The 15,204-nt window shown below is 41.3% G+C and overlaps 1 protein-coding gene across 10 annotated transcripts in view; it reads right to left on the bottom strand.

Annotated features, from left to right (window-relative positions):
- SEMA4D (semaphorin 4D) overlaps positions 1–9,960 on the bottom strand; it is a 111,464-nt gene extending 101,504 nt beyond the window's left edge. For all 10 annotated transcript variants that reach the window (XM_053968789.1, XM_053968790.1, XM_053968792.1 and 7 more), the window contains exon 1: positions 9,658–9,960. The gene's annotated coding sequence lies outside the window, so the exon portion shown is untranslated. The remainder of the gene's footprint in view (positions 1–9,657) is intronic.
- Between the last annotated feature and the right edge of the window lie 5,244 nt (positions 9,961–15,204).

Here is a 15,204-nt window from a genome sequence, read left to right as displayed (position 1 = left end):
AGCCAAGAGCAAGCCCAAGTTTCTGCAGGAACAGTTTGCTCTCCCCTCCAGCCTAAGGTTTTTGCACATCAGCCACTATACGGCTTAAGAAACTACAATTCAGGCTATCTCACATTCCTCCTCTTTGAAAGTAAGTCTTATTCAACAGAGAAGTAGCAGTTCTTTTCCTCAAATGTTGGATTTTGAAATGTAGAGAATTCTCAGAACTTTGGGCTTGTAAGGCAAAGCTTAGAATTAAACATAGGATTTGATCTGAGACTTTGGAAAAGTCTTCTAAATTTAGGTGTTAGAAGTGAGGATGTGGATTTAAAGTAGAAACATGTCAAACTAAGTAGAGGAAAGTTTAGAGTTTCAGGGTATAGTATTGTAGGTTTGTGTGTTATAACATGATTAGTTAAGAAAGCTTACACTGTAGCATGAGTCTTTATGAGAAAAATATTTAAAGATTAAGTTAAAAGCATAAATAGCTTCATTAATAGTGTTTTATTAGTTAATAAATTTTCTAAAGATTTTGTAACTAGAAGTCTTCTGACTTTCTAAGCCATGTGGTAAGAATGTGAGCTAAACTCACCTTTCCTGCTTATGTAAAAGATTAAAAAAAAATCACATAATCTAAAACAATTTATAAGTTTTGCCTCTAATTTCTTTTAAATTCTTTCACAAATCCCCACAATCACTTTTATCAGAGTAACAAACCCCTTGCATAATAAACTTTGAGCACAGTTTTGGTACAAAATACACTAATGTAAATCAACAGCAACTAACTTGGTGATGTTGGTGTAGCTACGATCAAAGTCAGATATTCATCTCCAGAACATCACTTATGCCCCCAACTGTCATCTCAAAGTCTACAGCTCTTCTCCTTAAAAACTCTCAACACTCCAAGGAATGTAAATAAGGGTTATTGTCAAAATGAAAGATCTAGTTAAAGCTATACATTTGTAACTTTTAAAACATTTCCCCCTCCTTTCTGTATCTTTAATCAAAGGTTATAAATGTGTAGGGGATGGCTGTTGCCATGGAAATATGCAGGCTGACATCTCTCTGTGGGAACCTCAAAGTTCCCTTCACTGTCAGGCGCCTTGTAATGACAGGGCCACATTAACACCTTTCACTCTCAAAGGCCATTTATTGCATAGAAATTAGCACAGCTGACTCCATTCACCTTCCACAGACAAACAGTAACTACTCCTGCTCAACTGATTTTCTGCTGCACTCACCCATTCTCCCAGGACATGCTCCCAAACTCACTTCAGCACCATCCCTCCGTCACACTACAGCAAATTCATCTTCAAAGTACACTGCTTTCTCAGCAACCATGAAGCAGAAACCGGACGTTGCACAGGCCATCAGATCCTTCACTTGATCAAGAGCATCATTTCATAATCTGTTGTGAAATTCCTTTTTCCAAAGCAATTGACATATAATAAATCTGCATCCTATTCCGGAAGATGGAAAGCAGAGCTATGAAGAAAAACAGAGGCAGACATGCAGCAACAGGAACTGAACTCTCACAAAAGCCAACAATTAAATTAGAGAACAGAAGACAGTTTCTGAATAACAGTTACTTTTACCTCTGGTAATAACATCTTGCTAAAGAGGGAAAAAGTTCTTAAAAACCTCAGTGGAATTCCTGGATATCAGTATGTACCATTTGATGCACAATCAATTTATGCACGTAGGAGGCCCATTTCAAGGGAAATACAAAACAGATGCCTTTTTAAAATATTATTTTAAATTAATTCCAAAGAGGCAAATTCAACCATATAAGAATGTGCTCTTATTGACATCTTAATACACACATGAGCCAATATACACATTTATACAGTCATGTGTTTGTATGAAGTAGATTTGTGTCGCAAACCCTCCGATATTGGAGTAATAAATCCCTTAGACACATAAAAGAAAAGATTCAACATGCGTTTAGAACAAATTTATCTACATATTTGAAGAAAGTAACTATTTCATTAGTATTCACCCTCATTAAAAATAGCCAGTCAAATACATTAAACAGCTAATATACTGGGAATGTATGCCTATGGGTTGCTTCTTTTATTTTTTAATTCTTTAGAGAAAGGAAATTGTAGAGATAAAAGCTCTTAAGCCTATGGAAAGGTCTCACACAATCCTTCACAACTAATTCCAGTACAAAAGAAATGAAACTACATTCTATGTCTCACTTACCTAGAAGATAATCAGGGTGACCTTTCAAGGCAGTTTATCAATTTCACTGATGCTGAGTAAAACCTAAGTAAGATTTAACTGAGCAGTAAATTTATTTCCACAGGACCAAGCAGCTAAACATTTAGACTTTCAACAATCCCAATAATTTAATGAAGAAAAAGGCAGTCACTCTCTCATCTAAATAAGACTAGATTTTAACAGGAAAAAAAAAATTAATTCCTACCACTGTGCAAATACAGACACTTTTTAATTGCTTTGCAAGGTTTTTTGTAGCTTTGCTTTCTTAGTGGGGATATTAATTCCATCAAAGGTACTTATTTTCTTTATAGCTACAGCTCTCATCAATGAATTATTTTCTGACAAATGGACACTTTAGGTCTACAGCCATACACAGATGGGGATCTGTGTAAGCATACATATGCACCTACAGCAAATCCTTAGTAATCATATGCAATTGCTGAGTGGAAACAGGAATGCCTGAATTTCTTGCCTCTGGCCATTTTAGGCACTTTTAGTGAAAAGAAACAACAGATATATGGGGGGAAAAAAAAGCTATGAGCACAGCATTGGTCTAGCAGACTCCTAAAGTCTGCAGACAACTAAAGCTTGTTACTGGGGGGTTTTGTTTTTGGGAGGTTGTGTGTGTGTGTATGTGTGGTTTTGGTTGGTTTGGATCGTTTTGCTGTCGTTGTCTTGTTTTCTTGCGGGGGGGCTTTGTTTGGTTTGGATTTTTGTCATTACTTTGGGAGGCCAGGAAAGCATACTTGGGCAAGTCCCTGTACTAGAGGACAACCTCTGCAGGCATATGCCCAGCTTCAGCTATGTTCCACCAACACAAACCTGCTTACAAGACGAGGGCCTGATTATTCATTTCTGTGTGCAAACCACACTTTTCTTAAATGCTTTGCAGACAGTTCTTACCATACTCAAACTAAGTACAGATTCAGACACGGCAATATCTCATGGCCCACAGTGCAATGTCTGGCATGAATTACACAGTCTACTGAGAACATCCAAGATGGGGCTCAGAAAGAAGGGCAATAAATATTTTATAAGATTAGGTTGAGAGAATACTGATTGTCCCAAAGCCTGTCATTGTATCAGCTGGTCCAATGATCCCCCCCTTCCACAAACTGTCTTCCTTACATCCTCAGACAAACAAAAGGAGTCCCATCTGATTTTACTGAACAGTCAAAGGTTCAGCTTGCGTTAACTGGGATTTTATTTCTTAAATGTGACTTAATAAATATCTTCTGAATAAATTCAAGCATTACTAGATGAGGTGAAAGCACAGAGAAGAGTATATGTAAAATACTGTATTGACATACATTCTTACAAGTTACTGTAATTCTAGCAAACAAACTAGTTATCCATGTGCATATGACAATCCCAAACACTACATGGTATTGCCAGTTCAGTCTTTCCTACTGTCACAAGAAATGATCTGCAAACCAGAAAGGTAAAGTAATGCATTTTATGGAGATAAATTATGGGATTAACTGTGTCCTCATACAAACTTTGACCAGTCTGTATCATGCTCAGCAAACCAAACAATAGCTCCTTTTGAAGTATTCCAGAATTATGAGTTTAATTACAACAAACCTAACCAATGTCAAGCACAACTTCAATGACCTGATTTAAGACATCAATTCAATGTGCACTTTGTTTTTTAAAAAGTCTATATTGCTCCATTCTCTCCAGAACATATAAAATTAACACAGAGAGAGAATTCACATACTAATCCAAGAGCTTCCACATCTCTAGGTCCCTTCCCCTCACCCTGCATTGTTTTTCCAGTAACACACAATCGTAACTCATTATCTCTTTCAGTGGAAATAAGAACAAAGACATTCTACAAAAACAAAAATCCTCCACATTTCTATTCATCTCTTTGTATATTCAATGACAAAGTGCATACAGCATCATTTGTTTATTAAAAAAAAAAAAAACACAACTGAGCATATACTTATAAATCAATTATTTGGGGCAAGAAGAATGCCTGCTTTATATTGGGAGAAGGAAAAAACCTCAGAAATACTGTTAAAGGCTGGCTGTGAAAACTACTCTTCAACAAAGCAAGAACTATAATCACGTTTCATGCATTCTTCCCCCTACTCCTTGTCTCTGCCATTTGCAATGTATGCTAAATCTGTATGGACCTGGAGGTTTCACTCAGGCACAGGGAACTCCAGCCTCCCCATTGTCTTGCCTTGCTGCAGTTCTGTCAGACCTGCTTTAGGTAACAGACAACCTTTGGTCTCTATGTTGCACACCAGCAAAGAGCTAAGCAAGTCTGTAAAAGTTTTTCCTCTCCTCCCTGCTTTCCCAGTTGAACCGGCCATCTCCATAAACCCTCCCCTGCTTTGCATAGTCCTTTCTGTCTCCCAGCTAAGAAATTAAATGCAATAACAACATCACAATTTCCCAGTCTGCTAATTCCATGTATTTCCAAGTCACTTCCATACCAGTGCTTTATCACCTACACATCTGCTCAGCCTGCACAACCCTGCAGTGGAACACACAACCAGGCTCCATACAAGAAACAGGGAACCTGCCTGTCCTTGCAATGAGGCCAACAGGTACTAATTTTGCAGCAGTGTTCAATCCTCTTTAGCCTGTCTGCTTCATATATAGGCTAATACTAATTTTTTAAGAGGATCAATGCAGAAAATGCCTAGTGGATTATGGGTTCACTGTTGTACATGAATAGAGACAAAAAGAAATAGGTGGAAGAGCAGAGAAAGACAAAAAATGTTTCCACTATTACTTGTACCAAAAAACTGGGTCTTCAATAAACATGGTCTCCAATTAACTATATGGACAGTCTTTATAAAGGTTCTTAAGTTCCTTATCTGCTTACATCTACAGATTTTTATTGTTATTTTCCTCTGTTTACAGTTCTTTCGTATTTTGTCATCTGTTTTGTTTCCCCCCTCCAGGCCACAAGAACTGGCTCCCTCAGTACAGAACAACACACTCTGGAAGGAAATGCTGCTGTCAGGTGCTTTAAAAGACTTATGTGTCAAAAGTCTCAGAGTTACAGTACTGAAAAAAACACTCATGACTTTTCATTCAATACAAGTCTTCTTTTCCTCTTCCATCCCATAATAAAAAAAGAGAAAGCAATACATTTACTGAAAGTAAGTTCTGGTATATTTATTAATTTTGTTTTCAGAAACACAGACATACCTAAAAGCTCGCTGCACAACTTGGTGCTACAGAGAGCAGGAGGAAACAGAGCAGTTCTTGGACACCCTTGGCTAGAAGAGGAGCTCAACACCCTTCTTACTGCAGGCAATATCCTCCCTCATGGTGAAGCCAGGCTACAGCAGCACATCCAGAAGCTAAACAGGCCTTTGCATTCCTGGAACTTTACAGGCAGATAAAAGAATATAAAAGTTTTTGGCCAGAATACAATTAAATGTAAGACCTCATTAATCCAGTCCTCGACAGCAAGATCTGTAACTTCCCAATCCAGGATGACAGCACACATTAGTCTGAAACTGGAGGTTCTATTTTTTCTCTTTGTGGCTGAAGAGCTATGGGAACAGAAAAACTAATTCTTGGTTCCTTTCATCAATTCATCCAAGAAACAAGGACAAAACCTCCATATCAGAAGGAAAACAATTAAAACAGCTTCCACATCTAGCCTGCACACTATATCAACACACAGGCAAGTTAACTGCAAATGGAAGCTTCAACAGTGCCTTTTGGCACTCCCAAGCTCCTTCTGGTACTCAACTAGTTGTATGCTAAAAAGCAGCTCTTCAGCCACTTCATCTTCCCAAGCTCAAGACACAAGTAAAGTTAAGTGGGACTTTTCTCATTCTTTTCAATACACTTTTTTTACCTATCTACCTAGACGCTCAAGCACAGGACTACTATGCAAAGCCAGATGAAGACGACCTTATAAAATATTGTTTTATCATCAGAGAAATGACTAGTTAGAAAAACGGAGGCAGAAAACTTCAGACAAAAAGCAACCAAACAAAAAGCCAAAAGCACTTCCCAGCTCCTTGTTTATTATGCAGGTTTCCAAATGAGCATACCTTTCTTCAGTTAATTAACACAGTATACAGCAACTCCCTCACCAAACTGTTTAATATTACCACAATGAAAGTTTCCTATCTGCTTTACTTGTTTTTGTTGTCATCTTTAAATCTCCAACCCTACTCTCACATGCTACCCAGAATTTAAAATACTGTGAAAAATTGTCTCAGTCATGTCTACAAGTACCTGATTTTTAGTTTTGTAAGACTCATAGTAGATCACCACCCATACATGAATAATGCTTTCATGGTCACATACCTTCAGAAGCTACTTTTCAACTCATTTAAATCACAGAATATGAACTCAACAAGATCCAACACTTGGAAGCACTGGAGGGCTTACAAGACATGTTAGTCAACTTTGGCAATTATTTCATTGCCTATGCACAGCAAGACCTGGCATAAGTAACTTCACCTCTGAACATTCAGGGGAAATACTTTATATTCTTGTTATCTATAAAATCCCTATTGCAACAACTAGCTTGGGATTCCCTTTTTCCTGAAGAAAACCAAAACTAAAAACAATCGTCGGAGTTCCAAGATAATGTAACTATGATAGAAATGCTCCAAGATTTTATTTCTACTGATTTAGCGTCCCACTTTAAAAAGTCATCCTTAAAAATCAGATTACGGCACAACCACCAATCAACTTATTCAACACCTTTTGCAAAGTAGGTGACATAAGCAAGTATTTTATCTAATGCTAGCAGCCCAGAACAAGAACTGATTTTGACATGACGGAAAGAGACCTCCCACTTGCTTCACTGCAAGAAAACAGCTAAGAAAATGTATTTTAAAACAAAAATATTCATTTGGCACTCACCCCCTAAAACAGCTGGGAGAGAGGACAAGAGTGTGCTGCAGAGCAAGCACAGTGCAGCTTTCAACTCCGCCCAAGAGGCCTTCAGCAGATGACAGATCCTCTCGAGTTCTCCAGCTCCTCCCCAGCAAAAGGCTGCATGAAGCAGGGAATTTTGAGGCTCAGCTGCTCAGGAGGCAGGCCAATATGGGATGCGCCAGGGCATCCAGAACATCTCTTCTGTTTGCAGGACCTCTTAGTGGTATAAATCCACACATTTTGGCAGGGTACTGCTGTATCCATGCAAGGTTAACAAGAGAAGGTTACCGAGTGCTCAATGTAATAGCTGTTTAGGCAGGGACTGGGATGGAGGGAGGAGAGGAGACTGAATCAAAATACCAGCAAAGAGATGGCAACACAGCATATTAAATTAAGTCTGTAGGCACACCTGTACTTAAGAGTATCCAGAAAAACCTATGAATCAGTGTTAGAGTTTTGAAATAGAACATTCACATCAAACGCTTGATGTGGAAGTAGCTACCACCCTCCCCACTAGCTACAATGGTTTTTGTTTCTTAAAAAAAAAAAACAACACGAGAGAAATTTAAAAACCAGCTATAGACCTATTTTGGTAGGTATGAATGCAAGCAGTTTCTGTCAGCAGACTCTGTAGCAATGCAGGACCATCGAAAAAGGTATATAAAGTAATTGCTTCAGAGGAGAGGTGGAGAGATGGTGAAATACTTCCTCTACAAGCCCAGAGATGATAGTAAAGACAGACTTCATCTGTCAATCCAGCTCCCCATTTACATTGCCTTTTTTTTTTTTTTCCTCTAAGAATTTAAACGCAGTAACACATTCCCATGCCATCCGTTTGCTTCCAGTGGAAAAAGTCACCTATACCTCATCTCTGCTACCGGAAAGAATGAGTGGCCATCCATACATAGCCTGCCACACACCCAGGCAGCACAAGGTACAAACGCTCTTCCCTGCACAGCAGGGAACATGGTACGTACAGTGTTTCACCCGACACGAGCCACTCGACTCGGCTCTCTCTCTTACAATGCCCCTTTCTAACTCAGTTTGTAAACGATACTCCCACTCCGGCTCGGCCTCCACATTCGCCATCCATGCAGCCAGCACGGCTTCCTTTAGGCGCACTTGCGTAACTGCCTGAGCTCGCACTCTTTCTAATAAAAGAAGTCATTAAACTGTTCTCTAACAAAACCTCCATACAGGTATCCAAAAAGGAGTATGAGATCAGTAGCTATTTCTGAGCCTGATGGACACAAAGCACTCAACAGACGTCTGCTAATTACTGTGTGAATTCTAATTTTATTTTAAAAAGAGGCTTTATTACTACACTGATTTCCAGAGATACTAGAAATACCTGGGTGCTATAAACGTAAAGGTTTAAACATTTAAACTTAAAAATTTTTTCAGCCGAAGTAACTCCCCATAACAGGTACATGACAATAAAGACATGAAGGAAGACAGGAAAATGTTTCAGCATTAAACCAGAAAGCAGACTTGAAAAATCCCTTCAATCTACAGATCCACCAGGTTCCCTCCTACACCAGAGCAGAATCAAGCTCCTGTTCCCCTCCCTGCTAAAAGCAGTCATGTAATAGAAAGGAGCTGCAACAATGAAGTTACCACGGCTGCATTCATCCACTCAATCCCTCTCCTTTTAAACGCCCATGATGCGTAGATTTGTATACGCGGGAAATACCATGCAACAACCCACACCTCCGGGAAGCAGTGAAGACATCCCCTCAGAATTAGCTGAGGGGCAAATGGGGACCGAAGACTCTCTCTTCACCCATACCTTGCAAACTCAGCACCTCTGTGGAGACCTGATTTAAACGCTCCTGACAGCTAAAAAATAAAGCAGCACATAACAGCTCTTCAGAACACATGCAGCCGGTTCCCCGACAGCAAGCACCCAGTATCGCGTACTGCTCTTCGCTCAATGAGGGACGGCAGTTCCCAGTAGACAACGGCCTCCCCGAAGCGCCGGACACACTCCTGGCAACCTGAGCTGCTGGCCCTTGGAAACCGACCGCTTTTCAGCCAGGCGAAAACGCCTCACATCCATCCTCACCACCCTCGGGCGCGCCCCCGGCCCCCGTCTCCGCGGCAGGTGCGGCAAGCGCGGGCAGTGGGGGCCCGACCGCCATCCCGGGCACGCACCTGGCGGAGGCTGGCGGTCGCTGCCGCCGGAGTCGGCGGGGCTCGGGGACGGTGGGGGGAAAAGCAGATTTATAAACCTGGCAGCCCTCGCTCATTTGCTGCAGCTGGAGGCTCCTCCTCTCCGTCTCCCTCCGGCCGCGTCGCAGGCGGGGGCTGCCAGCGCGCTCGCCCCCCGCCCGAACCCAGCGGTGGCCCGGGCCCTGTCAGGCGGCAGGACGGACTGCGTTCCGTAGGTGCGGCCGCGCCGCCCGCCCCCAAGCCCGGGTCCCCCAGCCCCGCACCCACCTCGGCAGGAGAAAGCGCGGCGGGCACGGGCGGTCGCTGTCCCAGCGCCGACCCCTCCCTCGCCGCCGCCCGCTCCCTCCGCCCGCCCCCAGCCGCCGTCTCCTCCTCCCCGGCCGGCGCACAGCCCGCCCCGCCGGGCGCTCCTACCTGCGGGGGGCTGCGGCGCTCCCTTCGCACGGCCCCCGCCTGCCTCGGCGCCTTCCCCGCGGCTGCGGCTGGGCCGGCGCAGCCCCCTCCTCCCCGCGCCGGTGGGGGCAGGGCGGCGGCGGCGGGAGGGGCAGGAGCAGGAGCAGGAGCAGGAGCAGGAGGAGGAGGAGTTGGTGCCCGTGTGTAACAAGTTTGGGTTGCCCCGCAGTATGGCGGCCGAGCGGTGCTGGGGGCGGTCCGGGCCCTCGCTCCCGGGGGTCTGGCAGGGGCCTGAGCCGCCCTGTCCTCGGTACTGCTCGTCCTTTCCCCCGCGCCCGGCGCAGCCCCGTTAACGGCAGCGGCCTCGCGGCGCGGCCGGAGCGGCAACGGCGCCGGGTGACATTAGCCCCGTCACGGCGCCGGCGGAGCGGCTCCTCCCGCGCCACCTGGGGCTGCGTGGCTTGGCAAGGCACCGAGGCGCCTCTGCCGAAAGCAGGTGCGGTGTCCCGCAGTTCAGCCGGGCCGAGCAAGAGCCGCCGCAGCTCCTCGCACCTAGTGCCACTTGTCGCATTCCACTGTTTCTCCCCCGCCTTTTCGTCGCGGGCAGGATAGATCCGCTCGCCGCAGACCACAGGGAAAACCGCACCTGCGATCCAGTCTCTCGGTACCATGGGAATGAAATAACTCGTATCATAAGCAAATGTTAATGGAATTATTGCACCTTAAAAGCATAGGTTCGCTTAGGTGACTGCTTGGCGGTATATAAAAGGAGGACAGAAAATAGGTCAGTAAATGCACAGATCTCAACCGCGACCGTTCTGCTGAGTCACTGATGAGCTATTGATTACCATCATGTCCGTGCACGCCTGGTGTGACTGTTCAGATGAATGACATGGACCAGCACATGGGTGTCTGGTTTTGAATTGGGGTTTGGTTTGCGTTTTTTTACTGCTGTGGAACAGGTGATACCAGTGTCATGAGATTGCCATAACTTGGTTAGCAGTAGTCATTGAAGCAAGACTGAACAAAATTTTTAGTTTGTCAGATAATAGCACTTGCTTTACTGGCTGACCTTTAAATTCCAGCATTACACAATATTGTATTTTTACAATAACATGCTAGGCAATCTCTAATAATTCATATTAGCTGTAGGTAAGAAATAACGTCAAGAAGAAATCATTGAGGAGATCAAGCCTCTTAGAGCATAGAGACATGATAATAACTTCAGATGAAGGAAGTTACATGCAAAGCAACCTTGATATTTCAGGGTCTTCGAAATGGTAACGTATGAAGAAGGGTATTAGCATAGGCAGCAAACAGTCTGTTGTGTGGTGAACAGTGGTAAATGAGTTTTCCTGCACTACATTTTCAAAATGGTGATGTAACAGTCTACCTTAACAATGGATAACCAGTGTTCATTACACCATTGACATCAAATAAGGCCATAATGCCATCAAAACATTGGATATGAAGCATGGAGAAGAAAATAGTCATACCCAGCTCTGGGGGACGGCGGCAGGAGGGGCTGAGAAGCCATGGTCTGCAAGGAAGGGGCAAAACCACTTCTGATGGTTAACCTGAGTCTTACAGGGGCATAAATGAGAGGGTCAAATGAACCCATGCCAGAAAATCCTTGCTGAAAATACAGTAGCATGATAAAAAAATCCTTACCATATTGTATTTGGGAAATTGCTGTAATTTATACCATCAGAAGATTAACCTGCATCTCCACCGGGACTGCTGGTATTAATATGCTAGCAGAACCCTCTAGTGTAGACAAGACTTTAAGCATGTCCTGAGGGATACAGCTATGAAGTTATATTACAAGGGAAGAAATAAAGATGCTTTTTTTAATCTTTCATTTTACAAAATCTAGGCTTGGGCAATTCTTAGCTCTGAGTAGGAAAATCACAGGGATTTTGTCAGGTTTCCCCATGAAGCCTGCAGTCTACGCAAATTTCCAAAAACCAGGAGTGGCACAAGGGAACGGGAGCAAAGGCTAGCACCAAGACAAAATTTCCATTATTTCTGACTCTATCCAGGTTATATGTCATTACCTTTTAAGAATTATAATGTTAATTTGTATAAAGTAGCTTTCGATCTCCATTCTCAGCAAAACCTGGAGAGTCTTACAGACTTGAAGGTTGGAGGTAAAACAAGGAATTGATATTTGTACCTTGTCAAATGGCAGATTCTCAATCACATTTAGAACCTTCTTTCGAGTATATGTTACCAAATGGGATTTGATGAGAAAAAGAAAACACTAGTAATAACAGTGTTGGGAACTTACAGCTGGTACCATGAATTGCACCACTGAAAATTCCTTTTGGTTACAATTATAAGTAATTTCTTATATAGGACTAAGAAACAAATGGCCTCTGACACAGATTTGAGAAGTTTTCCAGAGGTCTGTAATATTAATCTGGGTTGTATGTGAGCTAGTGGTGTAGGGCTAAAGACACTGGTCCTCACAGTAATTATAACTGATTTTATTTTCCAGAAAAAAGATAATAATCTTCCAAATGCTGCTTCTCATTGCTGTGGCAATGAGATCAAATAATGAACAATTATTAATACATGTCCACATCAATTCCATAATGGGTATTCCAAGGACATGGAGGAAACATGCTTTTAAAAACCTCTACTATAACCATAATAAAGTCTAATCTTCAAAAGGAAACCTAATGCTTTCTGCAAAGCAATATATATAATAACATATAAAGCAATATATAAAGTTTCTTCTTCTATATATTCCTTTCTGCAAAGTAATATAGTAAGACTGCCTCAGTCCTAACAAACTTACTTCAGACAATGTGTTGAGGTTGAATATACACATGGGTATTTTAAGTCTAGGCACGCTGTGTCAAATCTGTGCCAGGAAAAAATAAATAAGCAATTAAGAAAGAAAAGGGGATTAAAGAAAGCTGTAACAACTGATGGTGCTCTTAAACCTGCAGTCCTTAATTAAACTCACAAACAAATAAGCTACAGAGTAGAAGATACAGGAGCAGAGTCAGGTCTGAGAGAGACTAAAACTGTCTCAGAAGCTAGATCTGAGACTGAGGGCAGATCTGTCCAGGAGTGAGTGAGTGAACAGGTGGTAGGTTTTTAGTAAGTCAGTGGAAAGGGCATTGAACATGCCCAGAGGTTTGCAAACCGATACATGATGCAGGGAATAGGTCAGTAGCAGGGTGCACGAGAGAATGAATGGATGAGAGAATAAAAGAATAAATAGTTGGGTTGAATGAATGCAACTGTGAACAATTCTAAATAAAGTCAAAGCTTCAAGCTATACCTTTATATTGCTATGATGGCATGACTTTTCAAACCACTCATCATTGATGTAAGCCAGCATTAGAGGAAAACAGCACACATTGCTGAAAAAAATCCCTTTTCATTACCAATTGTGGGAAAATAACATAATAAAAATAAGGATTTAAAATACATTTTACAGTCATGACAATAAAAACAGTTTTGGAAATATTAGTACAGAAAAATAACCACACAAAAGGCATTTAAATGCATTGTCCATAAATTAATGTTTATTAACATTATTAAGCTACTAGAATTGACATAGACCTAAAATTATTTGCAGGAAGATGCCATTAACTATCCTAGTTAAGAACCTGATACACAATAGCTCAAAGTGATTTGTGCAAGATTATACACTAAGTCAGTGACAGAACCACAGATGGATAAAGCCTTGACCTTTTACTTTTGTATCCTCCTCATCAGGCAGAGAAATGCATTGACTTCACTTTGCAATTACAGAGGCAGTGAAACTAAATTATAATAGTCAAGGGGTTTTATCTCCTGACCTTGGGGGTTTTTGGGTTTCTTTGGACTGAACACTTCCTATATCATTATGGATAAACATGGCAATTATACACTCAGAGACTTTAAAACTATCCTTGTATTTACCGTGTTTCTATGCCTAAGACAGAAGGAGAAGGAGCTAAGTAAATGCTACACAGACATCTACATTTAGATGATGCAGAGTAGGGGAAGTGCATGTCTGGATGACGTGGCAAAGGAAGGTCTTTTTCTCTGCCTTTGGTGGATCTGTGTGGCTAAGAACACCGTAAAGGTCACAGAGAATATTTTCCTTTTCATTTCCTAATCTGGAATAACAGATTTAGGGGAGCGACACTGTAGGTTAATGTCTAACCATAGTTAGACATCTGTAGTCTAGTCTATTAAATGTCACAACACAGCCTGTTAGAAAGTTTGCTAAAGGGATAAGGAACATGGTGAATTTAGGGAAGGATGGCAAAAGTGGTAGGGAGTCCCCTCATTCTGATATTGGGTCACCATTTGCATTTTACAATGAGATATTACTAGCAAATTACATTATTAACATACTTTGCTCCTAAGCAATAAAAACAACAAATATTTTGTGTTTTCACTTACCAGTGTCCAAATACAGAGCCTGTAATTCTTAGACACAGCTAAGTTATGTGCATGATTACAAAATTAAGAAACTGACCACTCCAGTGGTCTTTTCATAGGAAGATGGCATGGAAAGACTTAGATTCAACAGTCAATGAATAATAAATGAATGATAAAAGATGCTTTAGCCACTCTACATGGTGGAAGAAATACATGGACTAGTGAAGGAGGCACATGTTTATTAATGAGAAAAATAATAAAAAAGGTGTCAGCAGTGCTTACCTCGGGGGACAAGGTCAATGAGGCAACATCAATAATGCAGTACATTAAGAATAATGAAGAAACTAAAAATATATTGTTTTTATGTTTTTTGAAAATGGAATTACATTTCCAAAAATATCAAAGTAATGAAAATTGTTTAATGGAGTCATCACCGATCAGAGGAATAATTTCTGATTACATGTTTTTCATACATAAAATACCAATATCAAACTATATATGTGCTAGTCATGAATAAATATGAAACCAGAGAGGTAACAAATGTGTTCCGTTGTTAATACAGGAAAAGCAAATGTAGGGTTTGAGAGTATTGGATTGAGACATTTAGAAACTTTATACTAAGCTTGTGTTCTTCCTGTATGGACCCTACATTTTTTATTGCCTGCATTATTACAGCATTTTGTGATGTTTTCTTATTTTTCTTACTTCTTTTTATAGAGGAATAACTTAATATGATGCTTTACAAAAACAAATTAAGAAGTGGAATTATAGGAGATTTTTCTGGTAACAAACTTGATTGTAAAAGATAGTAATCACAGACCTTTCTCTTTTATGTATGCATGTCTCTGATCATAGTGTGGCCTGAGAAGAGGGGAATGCATCACCACAGTAGTGAGTGAAGACTCTGCCTTTTATCAATCAGAACAGCATTTTAGTTCAGTTACTTTCCATGCTCACAATTTACTTGGAGAGGATCACAAGACTAATGGGATTCTTTAACTTGTACCAATGTCTGTAACTACCTTTGACTGTAACTTCTGCCGAGTTACCCAGCTAAAAACTGTAGACTCCCAGTTTTGAACCTTGATAGAAAAACAGTGTTAAAGCATGAATCTCATAGTTACTCCTGTTCTTGTACAGAGCATCTATCTCAAGTAATGACAAGCCAATTGATCCCTG

Source organism: Vidua chalybeata, chromosome Z, assembly GCF_026979565.1.
Source record: "Vidua chalybeata isolate OUT-0048 chromosome Z, bVidCha1 merged haplotype, whole genome shotgun sequence".
In the NCBI taxonomy this organism is placed as follows: domain Eukaryota; kingdom Metazoa; phylum Chordata; class Aves; order Passeriformes; family Viduidae; genus Vidua; species Vidua chalybeata.
The sequence above is the reverse complement of the archived record's forward strand: the minus strand, read 5'-3'. Positions and strand labels throughout refer to the sequence as shown.